Genomic DNA, 20,268 nt, shown 5'->3' with positions numbered 1-20,268 from the left:
AACAGTTTTGTAGAATCATGGAATAACTTGGGTTGGAAGGATCCTTTGGCACTCGTCTCACATGCGCCCTGCCCAGAGAAGGGCTGCCGTGGGTGCTAGGCCAGGTCACTCAGGGTATTGCCTAGTTGAGTTTGGAGTTTCCTCCAAGCGTGCATATTCCAGAGCCTCTGGGCAACCCGATTCAGTGTTTGACTACTTCATCATGATTTGTCTCCTCATAAATGTGAAGGTTTTGGTAGAGGGGCTGCAGAGGTGGCCTCTGTGAGGAGAGACCAGGCCTGTCCTAAGCTGGTCACAGTTGATGCCAGCAGGATCCAACACACTCAACTTAAGGCATGGCTGGGCCCATCCTCAGGGGAGTCTGTGGCACCTCTGGGAAAGTGCCTTAAAGCGAGGGTAGCAAACACGAAGCAGAAGGAGAAACAAGGCCAGGCCGGGAGGAGATGGAGGGAAGAAGTCCACACTGGATCAGGAGGAGGGAAGAGAGAAGAGGATATGTGGGCAGGGGTTGGATCCAAGGTTTTGCTAGAGCAGGAGCTGAAAGGTGCAGCCTGGAGAAGCTGCTGCCAGTGAAGGAGCCAGCCACGTGTGTGCTGGTCCCAGTCTCCTGCCCTGGCCACTGCCTCAGCAAAGGAGCTGAGCGTGGCCTGGGTGAGGGGACTGAGGAGCAAAAGGTCTGGGGGGCGGGGGGAAGACATGTATGAAGGAAAGCAGGTTTTTTTCCTGAGGGTTGGTTAGTTTTTTTGGTCTCCCTTGATACCAGAATCTGTAATTAATAGATTGTTAAGTGGCAAATAAATTAAATTAATGGAAATTCCCTGAAGGAGTAAACAGGTTGTGCCTGTGACAATATCTAACTGGAATTTCTCTCATACAATTTGTGACAGTTGGTCCTTGTTCTTTCCCAAAATATGTCTGAGAGCAGCCTGGCTGTGTCTTCCCTGTACCTTCCCATCAAATGTCTGAAGACAGCAAGAAGATGCTCCCCGCCTGTGGTCATCTCCAGACTAGATCTAGGTCCTGTGCCCTGGTACATTGGGTGCTCCAGGACCCAGCCATCATGGTGCCCCTTCACTGGTCTCACTCCAGTGAGCTGGTATCTCTCTTGTACTAGGGAGCTTTGCCCAGAGCACCGTAGTGATGATGAGTTATTGTGATGAATGGAGGAAGATAATCACTTTCCTTGAAGTGCTGGCTACGCTCTTGCTAATGCAGCCCCCAATGTGGTTGGCTGTCACCACCACAAGGTTGTGTTGTTGACTCATGTTCATACACTGCTAACTCATGCTTATTTGTCTGGATGGTGAATATAGACTTAAAATAAAACTGACATGTAAATTGTTATGAAATAAGGAGGAAGAGATGTCAACAAACTTAGCACTTTTTAGTTTCTCAGCTCCATGAGTAATTCTTTCCAAGCATGCATTAATGACAATCTCTATCTGCTCTGTGTTTCATAGAAAGAAAGTATCTTTGTGATTTCTGTCCTTTCAATAAATCCCTTTAGCCTAAAGTAATTTCCTTTGCCAGCAGGCAAAAAGACCTTTTGCAATCATGTTATTTGAAGTAAAATGCCGTGAGATAGCATTTCATATAAGTTTTCCCAATTTCTTGAAAACCTTGTCAGGAATTCCAGCATGTATGTTCTATTGTTTGGAATGTTCAGTTTACAAAGGAGAAATGACAATTTTTCTTTGCTTTATTTTAAGTTATGTTAATATTGTTCTTTAACTACTTTTAATTTCTCAGCTGTCTGCTTTCATGAAAAAATAGGAAATCAAAATATTGCAACTAATTTTAAAACGAAATAAATTTCACAGAATAGTTCTGGTTGGAGAGCTGTTTAGAGATCTAGTCCACCCTGCCCTGCTGAAGGGTCAACTAGAACAGGTTGCTCAGGATATTGTCCAGTCCAATTTTGAACATCTTCACTGGTGGATACTCCCCAATCTGTCTGGGCAACCTGTTCCAGTACCTGAGAATCCTCACTGTAAAAAGGTCTTGGTTTGATTCTTACTATAGAGGTAGTCCAGAAAAGTTGTAAAATCAGCTGTGAACACCAGTGTAGCGGGTTTGGTTTGCAACCAGGCAGAAACACCAATTTAGTGTAGTGGTTTGGTCCAAACTACTCATTACTGTTTACCTTCTGTGAGATAAGAATTAAGAGAAATGCAAAGCAGGCACCAAACTTGAAAGAATATAAAGAAGTTTATTAACAGACCTAAAAGAAGAAAAAAAAATCATACCACACCTTCAGAACACTTCTCCTCCCCCCACCTTTCTCCCCTTTCCCACTGACAATGTAAAAAGACAACCCTTGAGATGTTCAGTCTGTTTACCCCTTCTGTAATAGCCTTGTTCAGTCCATTTAGGAAGAGGAGTCTCTCTTGCCCATGCTATGAAAACATTATCACAACGAGACAGCCGCCCGGGTTGGTTCTCTGCTCGCATGTGAGTCCCTTCCCATGACTTGCAGCTTTCCCCACAACTGCTTTCGAGGGTTCACTCTTGAATTACTGGGGTACAATTTTAAGGTTGAGCCATTCAGAAACAAAAGTTCTCTTCACCCATCTCTGGGAGCATTTCATCTCTAAGAACAGAGGCCCTTCTCCTTCCCTGGGAGCAAAGGGTTTTCCTCATCTTCATCTCTAGGATGGGAGCATCTCTAGGAACTGAGGTTTTCTCCTTTTCCATTTGGAGCAAAAGTCCTCATCGCTTCCATCTCTCCCTGTTCAAACTTCTCATGAAATTACAGCTGCATCAACATCTGCCTATCTCAGCACAGGTGCTTTTGCTCACAAGTACAAGTTGAGCGCTCCACCCCCCATGCCTTCATGAAATTACAACGGGTACTCTGATATATCATAGCTTTACAACAGAATTTCAGCTTTAAGCATCTCCTCTTTCTCTTCCCTCAGGTTTTCAGCTCTCCATAGCACTAAAAGGGTTAATCTCACCCAGGCCTTGCAGCTGGAATGGTGCTTATCACTGTTGCTCACATGATCCTGGACAGCAGGGCAGCTTCAGCTGAATCTTGGCTGCACTGGAGAGGGAGAGCCACCTGTCTGCACATAGCAGGGCTGTGGGGAGGTTCCACGGGTGGAACAGGGCCCATCGGCTCCAGGATGGCTGTAGCCCGGCCCTTCTGCCCATAGCAGGGCTGTGGTGGGTTCCGCAGGTGGAACAGGGCCCATCGGCTCCAGGATGGCTGTGGCCTGCCCTGGCCTGGCCTGAGCAGGGCCTGGGCTGGGCCCACCGGCCCCCGCACGGGGCCCGCAGCCACCTGTCCCAGCACTGGAAACGAGAGAGAGCTTGGGGGAGTGTCTATTCTTAAGTGTGGATCACAGAGGCGGTCACAATTTTAAGTGGCTTAAAGAATTGTCCATATTCAAACTGGCCAGCTGATAGGCTCTATCAGGTCCCAGAGGAAGCTGTAAGCACCCCTTAGCAAGGACATCACTTCCGGGACTATGCTTTTGCTAACCCATGACAACCAGTGCAGCTCTGAAGAACCTAAGGAATTAATTTGTCTTGTTTGTGTATTTTCATGAAGTCTTTGATCTCAGTGGTAGACTGTAGTGAAATGTGACACAACCAAGTCTCAGAAATTACAGTGTACTTTAATTTCAAAATGCAGAGCTGTGTTCTTACATCAGGAATGGATGTTTGTAGTTCCAAGTTCTCAGTCAGAGCATAGATGGCTTATTTCTGACCTTCACTTTGGAATGCCAGGACAGAGGGGCATTTCCAAGTGCATCCAGGCTGCCCTTGGAAAGTGCTTTGCCAATTGTGTGAGACACACTGGACACTGGAGTAAAACAAAGTGACATCAAGAAGTCTTCCATCCCATTTCTTCCACTGTAATGCAGCATAATTATGCTGGTGCCATTTATGAAGGAAATTTGATGGACCTGATCTTTACAGTGTCCCCCAGAGCACCTGACAGAGAAGTGCTATGCTATGCTATGCTATGCTACGCTACGGTACGCTATGCTATGCTATTCTTTCCATGCATGTGGAAAATGCAGTGCCTCAAAGCCCTGTGTCCAAAGGGAGCAGTTTAATTGTCAAGCTGGGGGCTGCCAGTGGGAGACGTGTGCCCTCTGTGCCTTCACCAGCCAGTGTGCAAGAGAGGATCACGTTTCCCTTGGCCTTCAGGAAAATGCCCACAAAGGAATGATGGGGGTGGCCAGGTGATGGGGGCAGTAGGATGGGAGGTGAATTCCTGGTTTCCTCTAGAGTGAAGGAGAGTCTGTCTAGAATATAAGATTCCAAAGAGAACCCAGAAGTTACTCTGGCACCAGGACCCAGATATTTATTTGTGTTGAGAAGCTGCTTTTCCTTTGCTTTGGGAGCGCCCAGTGACGCTGTGAAATTGCCACGTGCTGGGTGCTGGCAGGATGAGTGGCTCCTCTGCTGCATGATGAGACTGGTTTCTGTGCTCATTTGATTTTTCATTTTTGTTTTTGGGAAGAATGAAGGTGCCTAAGTGTTTTAACTGTCTGGGTGATACTGTGGTTAGAAACTGTCTGTTTCAATTGAACATTATCATGATGAACAGAATTTCAGTGTATCAGTGTAGGATACCAGAGAGGCAAGGTGAGCTGCCAGATTTTATAACCTTAACTCTGGGAATATTTCTTTCCAAGCTAACTTAAAGAAAACTTCCTGTCTCCACAGTGATTTCATAATCATGAGGTTTTCCATTAAGACTGCATAAAACCCTGGAAGGCAATGATATGATGTAACATGGCACTACCAAAGAACCTAATCAACTTTTGTGCTTGTACATCCTTATAAAGGGTCCCTAACATTTCACTTTCCTTAAGGTACGTGAATGATTTCCCAACTTACTTCCACGAGAACTGCAAAAGGTTTGCCTCTTTGATCAGTTGTTGTTCCTAGGGAGTATGTTATCTTTGTAGACTCCTTTTTTATTGCATACATGTTTATAAGTTTCCTCATAAAATGGTCACCCGGGTCTCGGAGATCTTCAGGAACTGTAAGCACATTATTTATGGAGAAAACCACAGAGTAAAACTAAAGTGCCTCTCTTTTACTCGTGCTTTGATCAGCCAATGTCTGCTTGAAATTTTTTGTTAGCTTGTATTTTAAACACTATCTTATTATATTGAATATTTATATATCAGAGAATACTGATCTGAACACGAACTGAACTCTGACTTATTAGAGCTCAGAGACACAACAAAGATATTGCATGGGCTAATGTGAGCATTTATTCTGTTATGCATGGAGGGGATGACCTTTCAAATCCCTCCCTATTTTATTTACTGGAAGGAAATGTTATACTTCCCTGTAAGGGAAATTTTCTGCCAAACACACAACTAATGTAACTATTGCCCTTCTGCTCCACAGTGTGTCTGTGCCAACAGGATGTTAGAGAAGTTATCTCCATGTCAGGTCAATCCAGTCTCTCCTGGCATATGTCGATTTATTATGGGTGTGCATGTCAGGGTAATACCTTCTTCTGTTGCTGGTGCAAACATGGAAGTCTGCTTGTCTGGCTCTATCTGTGCCTGTATATTTTTATCAACGTGTGGTTTTAACTTCATTTTGTGAGCCAGAGTATTTGCAAAGATGTCAGGACCTGCTTTACATACAACATAGCAGAACCCTGTAGAGAATTTCAGCTTCTTGCATTCCTGTCAGCTTGGGACTGTGTTTCCTTGAATCTGACATGTCACATGGAGACTTCATATCCTTAGAAAAAACCTTTTTGATCCCTAAGTATTGACAACCACATTCAATATTACTTCTCGTAAATGAACCAAAATGCATCCTGATCCCACTTTGGTCTTTGCCTTGTACTTTCTTCGTCCTTTTCTTTTTCCTCACTGATCAGCTACTGGAATATGGTCCAGGGAAATCACTCCTGTTCAGTTAGCAATGCTTTCAGATTACTAACTGATTACAAGTGTAATGCTGGCTGCCTTCCTTTCCCTTTACTTTTCTTGGATAGGAATTTATCCTCTAACTGAAAGAGTCTATATCCCTCCTTTCCCAGCCATTCCTCATGTTCCCTGCATCCACTTGGAGTGGGAGTGCAGTGACCACTTGCACTGGTCCAACATCTGGCTCTCTTCAATGCTCCATTCCCTTTGTTGACCAGATGCAGTGATTTAACCCCAGCCAGCAACCAAGCACCACACAGCTGCTCACTCCCTCTGAATTTCAGGTCAGGTTCAGACCAATGTTCCAGCCTGTCCAGTGCAGCAGAACAGAAACAGCAGGAGCACCCTGGCCACCTGCCAGCCCAAGCACATTGCCATGGCTGTTATCAAGGTGTTCCCAGGCACAATTCTGTAAGGTGGTAAGTAGCAGAGCACTACAGCAAGCAGCAAAAGCAAAAAGCAAAAAGCAAAAAGCAGTCACTAAGTTGCACTAGGCTCTAACATGCAGTCAGGAAAGTGAGCCCCATGGCAGGCATAGGTGCCCACTCATTACCAGCTAAACAGCACTAACAGATATAAATTCAGTCTAGCACATCCCAGTCAGATCTGTCATTATCTCAAACCCTTCAAGCCCCATCTTGGGCATGAAAAAGGACTATCGTGGTTTAACCCCATTCAGCAGCCAAGCCCCAGACAGCTGCTCGCTCACTCCCTCACCTGCAGGATCAGGAGAGAGAATTGGAAGAATAAAAGATAGAAAAATCATGGGCTGAGATAAAGACAATTTAATAGGGAAAGCAAAAGCTGTGCAAACAAGCTGAGCAAACCAGGGAATTAATTCACTGCCTCTCATGGGCAGGGAGGTGTGTTCAGCCATCTCCAGGAGAGCAAGGCTGCATCATGTGCAGTCGTTACTTGGGAAGACAAAGGCTGTCACTCCAAATTGTTCTGTCTCCCCCACCCCTTCCTCCTTTTACTCCCCAGCTTTATATACTGAGCATGATGTCATATGGTATGGAATATCCCATATATTGGTCAGTTTGGGTCACCTGTCCCAGTTGTGCCTGCTCCCAGCCTCCCAGGCACCCTCAACTTCCTTGCCAGAGTGGTGGTACAAAAAGCAGAAAAGGCCTTGCCTCTGTGTAAGCCCTGCTCAGCAATAACAAAAACATCTCTGTATTATCAACTCTGCTCAGCACAAATCCATAGCACAGCCCCACGTCAGCCAGTGTGAAGAAAGTTAACTATCCCAGCCAAAACCAGCACACCAGATCTCCATAAATTGTTAAAGGCACTTTGATACTCATCTCCCATGTAAGTAGATCCTTATACTGTCATCATCTAGAGTGGGTGGGCAGTTGTTGCACATAGGTAAAACCCTATAAAATGAAGGCCTTGTTGCCTTTGTAAAATCACGGCTCAGGCCTGTTACTTTGGCTAAGTAGAAAAGGACTGTGGGAAAGAGACACAGCTGAATTAGGGATAGAAAAACATGCTGCGTGACCATCACGTGCTCACATCGTGGTGGGTGGTTGAATTATGTTTGTTATGCCTTAAAACTATGTAAACTGATAACCAGCTAACTGCTTAAAAAGGCTGGGTTTTTGCAATAAAGTGGCTCTCCTTTGCACTTGCCTGGGGAATCTGTGTCACTCCTTATCGCAACAGGCAGTTCTAGGTAAAGAGGCTTTAATTTATGTGTGCTAGATTAGTACGTAAATCGGCAGTTCATGTGCCTGTCTGCCAATTCCATGAAGTCTGTTTAGAAGAATAATGTCTTCTAAAGAACTCTTCTGTCAATAAAGCAAAAATTCTGCTGTCCAGTTTCTTCAGGCTCATTCTAAGGCTACAGGGTTACCAAAACAAGTTTTTAGGAAGAGCCAAATTTCCACAACCAGAGACTAGTGCTGAATGGTTCAATATCCAAAAGGAGATTAGTGATGAGTGGCGTTATCAGGCTTCCAAACTGGGATCAGTACTATTTAATACCTTTATCAATGGCATAGACAGTGGGGTTGAGCACACCCTCAGCAAATTTGTAGATGACACCAAGCTCAGTGGTGTGGTTGACAGCCCTGAAGGACAGGATAACATCCAGAGGGAGCTGGACAAGATTGAGAAGTAGTCCCATGGGAATCTTATGAGGGTCCACAAGGCCAAGTGCAAGGCTCTGTACCTGGGTTGGGACAATCTCTGGTACCAATATAGGCTGGGGGATGAAGGGAATGAGAGCAGCCCTGCTGAGACAACTTGGGGATACACTGGTCAGCAAGAGGCTGCACTTAGCCAGCAATGTGTACTCGCAGCCCTGAAAGACAACTGCATCCTGGGCTACATCAAAAGATGTGTGGCCAGTAAATCGAGAAAGGTGATTCTGCCCCTCTGCTTTCCTCTTGTGAGACACCACTGTGACAGTGTGGTCCCCACCCTGCCTTTTTCTGCTGAAGTAATAGCCACCGGTGGTGGTTGTGATGGCTCTGTCTGACTTACAGATAACAACACAATAGCTAAGGGTCCTAAATCTTGCTCAACAGCTAAGGGCAGTTAGTTTTGCTCAAGAGCTCAGGGCTAGTTGAGTGTGCAACAACCCAAACTACGTCTGGCATGTAAGTATGACTGTAAGTCAGTCTTCTTATTCCATGAATAGTGGACAGACTGGGCCCGTTGAGCTGTCCTGCATGGGAGTAACTGCATGCCAGGATCTCCCCTTGAGCAGGAATGCCTCTCAGGTCTACTCCTCGTGGCTGAGAGACTTCTTACTGCAACAGATTCTTGGTAAGTGGTTAATAGCATGCTAAACTTTGAAATCATAGCTGAATGATATAAAGGATTAATTGTGTACAGATTATCCTTGAGGCATAAACCATTGACCTAGTCTGAGACTAAGTCTGCATCCAGCTGCATCTAAATGCCCCTCGGAAAGCAGTTTAGAAAACAAGGGGTCTTTCTGAACCTCGTGACTCAACAGGAGGGTGTCCCTGATAGTTTTGTCTGACTCTGTCCTTTATGCAGTAAAAAAATCAATTTTTTTAAACCACTGTCACATTCACACTGTCAGACTTTGTTAAATTGCTTGTTTGTATCGATAAACATATTGCTACCTCTCTCTTACAGGTGAAGTGCATCACTTAATCTAATCTGTGATACTGTCCTGGAATACAGCATTCAACTCTGGAGTCCTCAGCACAGGAGAAACATGAACCTGTTGGAGGGGGTACAGAGGAGTGCCACAAAAAAGATCAAAGCAATGAAACAGCTCTGAGAGAGTTGGGGTTGTTCAGCCTGAAGAAGAAAAGGCTCCAGGAAGACCTTGTTGTGTCCTTTCAATACTTAAAGGAGGCTTATAAGCAAGACTGGGACAGATTTTTAATAGGGTTTGTAGTAATAGGACAAAGTTGCATGGTTTTAAACTAAAAGAGGGTAGATTCAGAATAGATATAAGGAAGAAATTTTTACAATGAGAGTGGTAAAACACAGGTTGCCCAGAGGGGTGTTGGGTGCTCCATCCCTGGAAACATTCAAGATCTAGTTGGACAGGGCTCTCTGCAACCTGATCTAGTTGAAGAGATCCCTGCTCATTGCAGGGGGCTTGGACTAGATGACCTTTAAAGGTTCCTTGCAACCCAAACTATTATATTTCAAATCACTTTGAGATCTTTTGCTCAGTGGGAATAGCTTGAGTTAAAAAAATCAATAAACAAAAGACCAAGAAACCAACTCATTCTTCCTTATTGGGAGGACTGTTCGTTGATGTGGAACAGAACCTCTTGCAGAGAGGCAGACCAAAGGAGCAATTATTTTTGGCACAGCACAACACTGCTGTTCCTCTCCTGAAGACTCCTTGAAGATCTGTATTTACCTGTCTTCCTTCCTCTGTTTTGTGATTGCTCTCACAGGGTGCCCTGCTCAGGAAGAAGCAGGGTAACTATCTGCTACAGGATAATTGGGTCAAGTGTGCATCATGTTCTTTATGCTTTCATTTGGAGCATAATACCTGTCTCTGAATGGGATCTTCTCTGGGATTTTGAAAGTTCAAAGGCACTTTTTGGTTCATTTCTTGATTTTGCAGGGTTGGGGTTTTTTTTTGTCATTTGAGCAAATATGTGGAAGATGAAGATTAGTTCATGCATCTTTTTAGGCTTATTTTCTATGACGTAGGTTGTCAAGAAATCCCATCTCACTTGGCACTTTGAAACTTTTCTACAGCTTTTAGAAGAAATCAACTGTGGATTTATAAGGAAGACTATAGCCAGAAAGGATAAATTCATTTGGTGGGTAGGTGGACTTTAAGACTTTGATGATGGACACTCACCTCGCTGATAGGCTTACAGACTTTGCAGTGCATCCAGAAGCTAAAGGTATATAGCTAAAGGGCTATAATCCCCCAGTGGGATGAAGAAATTGGAGACTCAAGAGGCCAAACAACAAACAGTGCAGAGATTAAGGAGTGGAAAGAAGTCCTACCTACCAGTGAAAAAGAGAAAATGACCACTCCGGGTGGCATTGTTCATCCCATGTTTTACAGGCTGCAGATGGGTGATTTTGGGTACCTGGACTTAAAAAGAAGTGAACAGCAACCAGGTAAAGAGGTGCCAACTTCAATAGCCACTTATTGCCTACAGCCACTGTCCAGGAAGGGTTGAGCGTGGGTATGAGTGCCTTTAGCTGAGTGGCTGCATGAGGATGTTAAAGAGGGTGCCAAGAGGGCAAGCACAAAGGAGCTTGACTCTGCAGCATAGCAGTGAGGGTGCTCATTTGGGAGGTGAAAATGACTGATTCCGCTTCTGAATCAAGACTAGGGTTTTTTCTGAAACAGCTACTAACTCCACTAGCAAAATAATTCAGTGTAGATGGTCCAAAGTCTTTCTGGTGATTCCCTAGTGATTAGGTGTGTAGATGACTGAGAACCTCATTATGGTGAGCAATATATTAGCTCTGGCTAAAGGCTGAAAATGTGTCACCACCTTCAGTGTCCACAAAGATAAATTAAATGAATGTCATCGGTGCTATGTTTCGAAATAATCCACATGTGTTGGTTGTGCTCTGGGCCTGTTAAACCAGATTGAACTCACAGGAGTGTGTAGTGTGTCTCTGGAATCTCATAGGCTTGCTAGAACAGGATGCTTACTTTTTCATCGCACAGAACTTTTGGGTATGAACAGGACAACAAGAGCTCAGGGATCTTTTAAGTTGAAGATAGAGGTATCTTATCAGTTCACATCCTGGTTGGATGGGTGAGAAAGTTTGGGGGTCTTTTTGTTGGTTTGGTTTTGTTTTTAATTAAATTTGTCTGTTAACTCCCAAACATTCACTGGAATCCTGAGATAGTTCTTGAAATCTTTATTTGGATATAGACCATATTGCCTTCCTGTTGACAATGGTAGATAAACACAGTTTGTAAGATGTTTTTTAATCAGAGAACAAAAATAATCTTTGTTGGAGTGCAGCATGGAGTACAGAAAATAAAAGGGTCATTGCATCCTGGTATCTACACCATAGAATCACTTACTTAGTAATTTTTTTCTACTTCCATTACTAATGTGTTTTGGAGCCTTTCCAGTTTTCACAGAACTCTGTTGACAAGTTTTAAGTCCCTGCTTCAACAGGGGAGTTGAATCAGATGATCTCCATAGGTCCCTTCCAACCCATCCTATTCTATGATTCTATGAAAACTTGCATTTCCCACAACTTTTGTTGACATGCCAATTAGTCATGCCTGCAGGGAAGCAAGCACACAGGTGGTCAGAAGAGTCACCAACAGTCTTTCTTCCAGGCTGTTGTTCACCTGTTATTTCTTCTGCTCGAGATAGTGCTGTTAAGAATTATAAATACTGGAACTGTACCCTGAACTGCAAATGTCTGAGGTGGATCTGAGTTTACTTTGCTAGGAGCCTACAACACATATTACGTCTCAGGAATACTTCTGTTAGTGAGAAGCTCTGTCTCTTAGTCTGCCCACTTCTTAGTCCCAGAAGTATCTTTACAGTGCAGTGCTTATCTGCATGACCAGTTATATGTTGACTGCTTTTTTTCACTGTAAGTATGAATGTGTGTAATTGGTATATCTGAAATCCTGCAAGGATTATTTAGTTCCTTTGTCTTTAGCAAGGATTATTTAATTCCTTTGATTTTACTTATCTCTCTGTTGGCTAATATTAGCCATTTGCACTTCATGATCTGGTGTATGTTTGGGAGGTGTGCATGTCTTGTGTGTGAATGTATGCGAAGTTTATTAAAATAGTTAAATATGTTATTGCTGCCTACAAGACTGACAAAGCAACCTGTACATTTGGCCAGTTAGAGGCTCCCTTCAGTAATACCTATGTATATTTAAATAGTTATATGGTTGTCTCCCCACTTGCGTAAGACCCTTGTGACTTGCCAGAAGATGTAATTTCTGTGAAAACTTGTTTGCTGTCTGTAATCATGTAATAGCCTGCCAATCTACAAAGGCTGATGCATGCTCTTAAGTTGAGGGCTGCTAGCAGGTTTATAGGGACAAGGAAGAAAACCAGCTTATCTTAAAGGAACAGTTTTGGGTTAATTGAGCTGTTATTTGAGGCCTCAGGCTGCAATTTAATAGCTGTCAAATAGAGAGCTTCTGCGTTATAATTGTTTTGGTTGCAGGCTAGATTACAATGTACGCAATTTATTTTTACATTAAAATTCTTAATTGTTCAATAATTTAATACTGGAGAAAAGTATAAATTATCTGCTCTTGAGCATTAAGGAAAGTCAGTGAGGCATGCAGTGGTGGCAATGGCAAGGCCTATGGCTGAGCATGGATCAAAGGGTACAGGGGGTTTCTGGTGCCAGAGACACCCAAGGCAGGGCAGAAGCTGCTTCCTGCAGCCAGCAGCTTTCGTGAGACAGGCTTATGCAGTTCAGGCCTTGCCAGGAGCCACAGTGGGAGACTGAAATGGCTCTGGGGAGTGATGCGAACAGGATGGGCAGATGGGGATTGAGAGGGTAAACAGGGATTGAGAGAGTGCAGCAGTTTGCACAGATGGGCATGTGAGAAGGGCTGTGCACCCTGCCTGTGGGCCCACAGCCCAGGGAAGTGCTCTAGCTCTCTGCCATAATGGTGGGCATGTGCCTGTCATAGGTTAGCAAGCATAGTCCCGGAAGGGATGTCCTTGCTAAGGGGTGCTTACAGTTTCCTCTGGGAATTGATAGAACCTATCAGCTGGCCAGTTTGAATATGGACAATTCTCTAAGCCACTTAAAGTTGTGACCACCTCTGTGATCCACATTTAAGAATAGGCAAACTCCCCCTCCAAGCTCTCTCTCGTTTCCGGTGCTGGCACAGGTGGCTGCGGGGCCCGTGTGGGGGCCAGCGGGCCCGGCCAGGCCCTGCTTGGGCCAGGCCGGGCCGGGCCACGGCCATCCTGGGGCCGATGGACCTGTTCCAGCCGTGGAACCCCCCCCAACTGCCTTGCCGTGGGCAGCCGGAGCGGCTCGGCTCTCCCCCCTCTCCACTGCGATAAGAAAAATTCAACATTCCAGCTGCAAAGCTGCAAGGCCGAGGTGAGAGTAACCCTTTTACTGCTGTGAAGAGCTGAAAACCTGAGGGAAGAGAGAGAGAGGAGATGCTTAAAGCTGAAATTCTGTTGTGAAGCTATGATATATCAGAGTATCCTGTTGTAATTTCATGAAGATCTGGGGGGTGGAGTGTTCAACTCGTAAGCAAAAGCACCTGCGTCAAGATAGGCAGATGCTGACGCAGCTGTAATTTCATGAGAAGTTTGGACAGGGAGAGATGAACCAGATGAGGACTTTTGCTCCAAACGGGAAAGGAGAAAACCTCAGTCCCTAGAGATGAACCTGATGAGGACTTCTGCTCCAAATGGGAAAGGAGAAACCTCAGTCCCTAGAGATGCTCCCAGAGATAGTCCTAACGATGAAGATGATGAAGACCCTTTGCTCCCAGGGAAGGAGAAGGGCCTCTGTTTTTGTTTCTGAACGGCTCAACCTTAAAATTGTACCCCAAAAAAACTTCAAGAGTGGACCCTCGAAAGCAGTTGCGGGAAAAGCTGCAAGTCGGGGGAAAGGACTCACACGCAGGCAGAGAGACTCCTCTTCCTAAATGGACTGAACAATATTTGGAAGTGGGCGGCTGTCTCGTTGTGATAATGTTTTCATAGCACAAGCAAGAAGAGACTTCTCTTTCTAAATGGACTAAACAAGGTTATTATGGAAGTGGTGAACAGACTGAGCATCTTAAGGGTTGTCTTTTCACATTGTCAGTGGGAGAAGGGAGGAAGGTGGGGGGAGGAGGAGAGTTCTGAAGGTGGTATAATTTTTTTTTTCCCTCTTTTAGGTCTGGTAATAAACTTCTTTATATTCTTTCAAGTTTGGTGCCTGCTTTGCATTTCTCCTAATTCTTATCTCACAGAAGATAAACAGTAATGAGTATTTTGGACCGAACCACTACACTAAATTGGTGTTTCTGCCCGGTTGCAAACCGAACCCGCGACAGTCCCTCAGATAGAAATCCAGTGTTTCTACAGAGAAAGCCTCTGAGATGTTTGAGGCTTCCATGAAGATGGGACTGGTAAGAAAGGAGACTTCAGTAGAGGCAGTAGGTTGCAATAAGTGACCCTTCTGCAGAAAAGGTAAATGTCTGCAAAAGATGTGCACAGGATGTTGCATCAGCTGGCTGAGTTTCAGGAAACAGTTAAAAAACTCTGCAGTACTAGAGAGGCTGAGATGGAGATAAGTGATTTCAGAACCATACATTTGTAGCAGACAACACAGAGAATGTGACATCTTTGACCCTCGTGACCCACAAAAGCCTGACTCTGCTTCATTCCCCACTCTCCATCATTGCAACCAAAAACAGATACGAAGCTTTAACTGCTGTAGACACCCACGAACAAGGTCTGCAAGGAGAAACTGTACCAGCAGCATGCAGTGGATGCCACAAAAGGAAATGACAAATGCTTGTAGTGGGTGATGCACTGTTAAGGGGTATTGAGGCACCCATCTGCTGGCCTGAGAACTGGACATCCATTGATCACTGCAGCTTATTCGGGTGGGATCGGACCCACCTCTCTAGAAGAGGAAGAGCGATCTTTGGTAGCGGACTGGACAACTTGGTGAGCTTTAAACAGGAGGACTCTGGGTGTGGGGTCCAAAGTGGCAACACTTACACCATTGCAACCAACTGTGCAATCAGTCAGGCCAACGGAGTAGCGACGATTTTCCATATTTGCCTGGCCAGATAGAACCAGAAGGCAGCCACCTCACACCTCAAGTGTATGTTGCTCAATGCACACTGCCTGGGGAACAAACAGGAGGAACTGGAACTTCATGCATCAGTCAGAAAGTTAAGATATCACAGGAATAACTGAACCATGGTGGGACAACTCACATGACTGAAGAATTACGCTGGATGGCAATAGGCTGTTTTCTAAAGACAGGCAGGGATGAAGAGGAAGATGAGTCATGCTGTATGATAAGGAGAACCTAAATATGTAGAAGTCAACTACAGGAGTTGTGGAAGTCCTATTGAATGCCTCTGGATCAAAATCTTCTCTGTGGGCATCTTATAGTTGGCATCTTCTACCAACCTCCAAACCAGAATGACAAGGCTGATGCAGTAATATTTGGGTCACTTAAATAAGCTTTGGGTCAACAGAACCTGGTACTTACAAGTGACTTCAATTAACCCAGACTTTTGTTGGAAGAACAATAAAATGGCTGACATCATCCATCATGTTCCTGGAATGCACAGAGGATTGCATCTTACACAAATGTTATATGTGCCAATGAGGAAAGAGGCACTGCTTTGTAATTGTAAATGTAATCTTGTAACATTTTATTGTAATATTGCAATGTTAGTGATGGCCGTGGTTGCAGTGATCACAACATTGTGGAGTTTGGGATCATGTTGAGTGTGGTGAGTTACTCTGCTGCTGTGGCAAAGAAGCCAACAGGATCCTGGGCTGAATCAACGAGGGCATCACCAGCAGAAATAAAGATGTCATTATCCCACTCTACTCAGCACTTGCCAGACTACACCTGGAATAATGAGTTCAGTTTTTGTCCCCACTGTGCAAAAAATAGGTGGGCAGCTGGAGAGTGTCCAGAGAAGGGCCACAAAGATGATCCAAGGGCTTGAAGCCTGCCATGTGAGGAAAGGCTGAGAGAACTGGGCTTGCTCAGCCTTGAGAAAAGAAGGCTCAGGGGAGACCTGATGGAGGTAATGGTTCTAGTATTTAAGGAGTGACTACAAAGAAGATGGAGAGTCAATTTTTAAAACAAGACACATGGAAAAGACAAGGGGTAACAAGTTACTCCTGTTGAGATTTTAGTTGGACGGAAGATGAACATTTTTCACAACAAAGACAACCAGTCATTGGAATAATCTCACCAGGGAAGTGGAATTCCCCAACTTTGATATTTTTAAAATTCAGCTGGAGACAGGGCTGGGCCATCTGGTGCTTCTTCTAAAAAGATTGCACTAGATGATCCTTGAGATCCCTTCCAACCTGGTATTCTATGATACTATGAAAATGCTTGTTTATATTTACTATAAAGGCTACACATAGCTCAAGGCTGGTTCTACCATTTTTCTTTTTTGGTATACCTATTTGGGCACAGTTATGTTCCATCTTTTAAAAAAAATAGCAGCTTAAACATCTAAATTTAAGCCTTGATATCAGATGCAGTTACTCAATACTGGAATTGTCAGGGGAACTTTTTGAGATAGCTGAATGCAATGTCATGAACCAGGAATAGAGAAAGAGGGGATTTGACAGGGTGTGATATTTCTTTCTGAGAAGCTTCAATTCTGAAAACAAAACTGGGAGTCCTGTTAGATAATAATCTCCTTTCACATCTCAGATTAAGTATATGGAAAAAAGAATTTATGTCATCCCTGCATACATGAAAAGGACTAGGTATAGAGAAATTATTGTTGTACTGCATTTGCCAGTGAAAGTGGTTTTATATAACTCTAATTACCTAAATTGATCTGATTTTCCCACTGCAGGTTTTTCTCTGTTGTCTTTGGAGAAGAAAGCTAGATGGTTAGCATGGACTATGTGCATAAGACTTAGGTAGCTTAGGCTAAATGGGGCAAACCCTATCTATGTCCCAGCAATGTTCAGAGTTTACAAGGCATGCAGCTTCCAGATTCTACCTTTAGGAAGTTAACAGAAATCCTCTTGTGCTCCATCCTTTCCTTATCTTTCAAATTTTAGGAAAATTTTGCATACATCTTCCTACATCTTCATGATGTCATGTCTTCTATTTGTTGATCATCAGGAAACCAGTTGCTTCTGTCCATGCTCAAACTATTAGCAATGGCACCACATTATGCACAGTTGGTCTGAATGAGGCAGGGCCTGGATATTATTTCAGGCTTTCAGCAAATGCATGCAGACAGCTTTGCATCATTAACTGTCATATAAAAAGCTTTTTTTTTTTGCAACCATACATGAGATTACTATTAAAGTGGGGGGGAAAAGAAAAGAAAAAATAAATAATTTAGAGGCCAGAAGCTGCTTCTTACTTCTGTTCCTCCTGAGTAGCCCCATAGTGCAGAGCTAATAAAAAGAACTAGGGGTTGTCACATGTATTACTCTTTGTGGTGGGGTCCTTTTTCTCCCTATGGATTAATACAGCTCCTGGCATAGCAGAACCCTGCTGTGCTTGGTGTTATTAAAACTTCTGTAACAGTAACCACAACAGCAATAATAAGTGTACTGGAAAACTTCATAGCTGTAGAATGAAAAATGTAAAAACTTCTCCCTTATTCAATGACACATGAATATCCATTGTTGGGGAAGATGAAACAGGAAAGCCTTATAAATGTGATTGCCTGACAAAAGATTTTGGGAATATGAAAACTACAGGCAACATCGAAATGAAAGCCACTTTTGAAATACCAAGTCTTAGTTACTGAACAACTGGAAAACAATGGTATGGCCGACTGAAGATAATCCCCTCTTGATGGAACAATACCCTCTGCTTGCAGGCAGGTCCAAGGGTCAGAGCAGACCCTACTAGCTCAGCAGAAGGGGTCCAAAGAGTAGTTTTTAGAAGTTAAGATGTAACACTCTATGGTAATATAAGAACTCTTATAGGCTGTATGTAAATGCTATAGGATTTGTATCTTGTATTAGATTGGTTAGTGACAATTAGAATATTCAGTACAGAAGATGATTTATTGTATTGTAACCAGGACTTCACCATTCTATTCCATTCTATTCCATTCCACTCCTCTCTTACTCTTCGCACACTCTTACACTCTCTCTCTCTCTCTCTCTCCTTACTTACTCGCTTACTCTCTTGCTCTCTTGGGCCTGCTCAGAGCTGCCAGCTGCAGCTCTAAGCAGTGCCCCTATACCCACGCCCTTTGCAATAAACCGCCTGTGTCCCAAGATCAGACTATAGAGATCTCCCGACCGAACCCACCAGAGTCCTTACAGTCTGGCGCCCATCGTGATTGCCGAACCCACACCCAGCACCTACAATCCATGATTTATAATTATGTTCAAAGCAAATTTTTGAGATTTGACTGATTGGAAATTGTTTTGCCCAAGAGCCAGTTCCTTTTCTTACCAGGTTTTCATGATAATGCAGAATGACATATTGTGTCACAAACTCCTCTCTTGTCAGAGCACTGCTTCAGTGAAAAAATAACATCTAGTGGTTTGTGTAGTAATCCTTCTTGTGTCTTGATGGAAACAGGGAACCCACAACTTGTGTCTTGATGGAAACAGGGAACCCACAAGTATTTTACTCTTAATATATACTTGGAATTAAAAAGCATTCAAAACCTTTTTGTCCATGTTGTCTTTGAAAGACATGCAGTCCCATAGATACTTCACACATGCATGTTTTCCCACCAGAAGACATTAAAAACTCAATTGAAATAATGATAACAAGGCAAATAAATAGCTATTTTCCTATATTTGAGTCTCAGTAGGATGTAATTTTTTGGGGAAATACACATATATTTTTATCTGTTGTTTTGGAATTATCAGATATAAGTCTGGATAGAAGAAACCAAAGGTTTGGTTCAGAGGTGAACACTGTAAGGGCGTGGGAGACAAAACAAATGTAGTGCCTCCCGTATGACAGGTCTTTGTTTCCCTTTTGAACTTTTTACTTTTAAATTTAGATAAAATGTGTAGTAAACTTGATGACAAACCAACATGTAATTCAGCTATAAATACACTGCCTACGTTAGTAACAGACTCAATCCATTATTGCTACATGTCCATACTTAGTTCCTATTTCTGTTTCAGGATTGAGCAATCACTTGGATTTATTAATATATTCCAGCTATGATGTGACTAGTGCAAGTCATCAGCACTCAGGCAACACCCTGCTAAACTGTAAACAAGTATGTTCAGAACCAGTGACATGAACAGCACTTTCTTACTCTGGCACATTGTTTATATTGTGTTTGGATCACTGGGGTTCAGATTGGTTTAACTTGCAATTTATGGTCACAGATGTGCAGGATCTATTTCAATATTCTGCCAATACCTAACCAATACCTCAAAATATGGCTTAGCAACCATTGGTTTCAGGTGCTGATTGTGAAATTGTAACGGAGGTCCCACAGTGCATTCATAGTTCACTTGATGAATCCACATTCTGTTCTGCCAGGGAATGTTGATGGCACCAGCACTAACAAGAGTGCTCTTCAGAGACGTGTAAACTGTGGAGATTCTCAAGTCACCTTCAGACTAGCCATCTTGTTAATAAGCCTTATAAGGATATCAGGGAAGTGGGTTAATTAAGTTAAAAAATCGTTAAATAACTGCCAACAACCTCAGAATTCAGAAAAGTAAGTGACTGAGGTATTCAGCTATGAAATGGAGAGCAGAATTTAAAACTTTTCAGAGCAGGTTATGAAGCTATTTAATGGCAGAATAAACTGTCTCAGCACAATGCTTTTTTGCTGTCTTTGTGGAACGAGGTGGGTCCTGCAATCAAGGAAAACTAACCATAAGTAAATGTAACCCTGTGTTTCCATTACAAAGTCAAAAGAGGAAAAAGATGAGTTTAGGTGGTTGGAATGAATTCAGATGAGGGAGAGTGAAAAAGGCATCTAGCAGTGACTACCGGACTTGATCCCTTCAGAGGTTACTTCTGGATATTTCACTGTTGTCTGGCTTTAAAGAAGATGGCAGTTTTTAGAAAGAAAGCTCAATATTACCTTTAATATTTATTGATATAAAGAGCAAACCAAATTGAGTTGTTATTTTAAGATAGAGCCTTTTAAATAATATTCTTAGGATCATAAATTTTTTATGGGCTATTTAATGACAAGTTATCGCTAATTAACTGTTTTGCTAACTGTAAAAATTTAGATAAGACAGGTTTTACTACTGCT

Source organism: Corvus moneduloides, chromosome 1, assembly GCF_009650955.1.
Source record: "Corvus moneduloides isolate bCorMon1 chromosome 1, bCorMon1.pri, whole genome shotgun sequence".
NCBI lineage: Eukaryota > Metazoa > Chordata > Aves > Passeriformes > Corvidae > Corvus > Corvus moneduloides.
The sequence above is the reverse complement of the archived record's forward strand: the minus strand, read 5'-3'. Positions refer to the sequence as shown.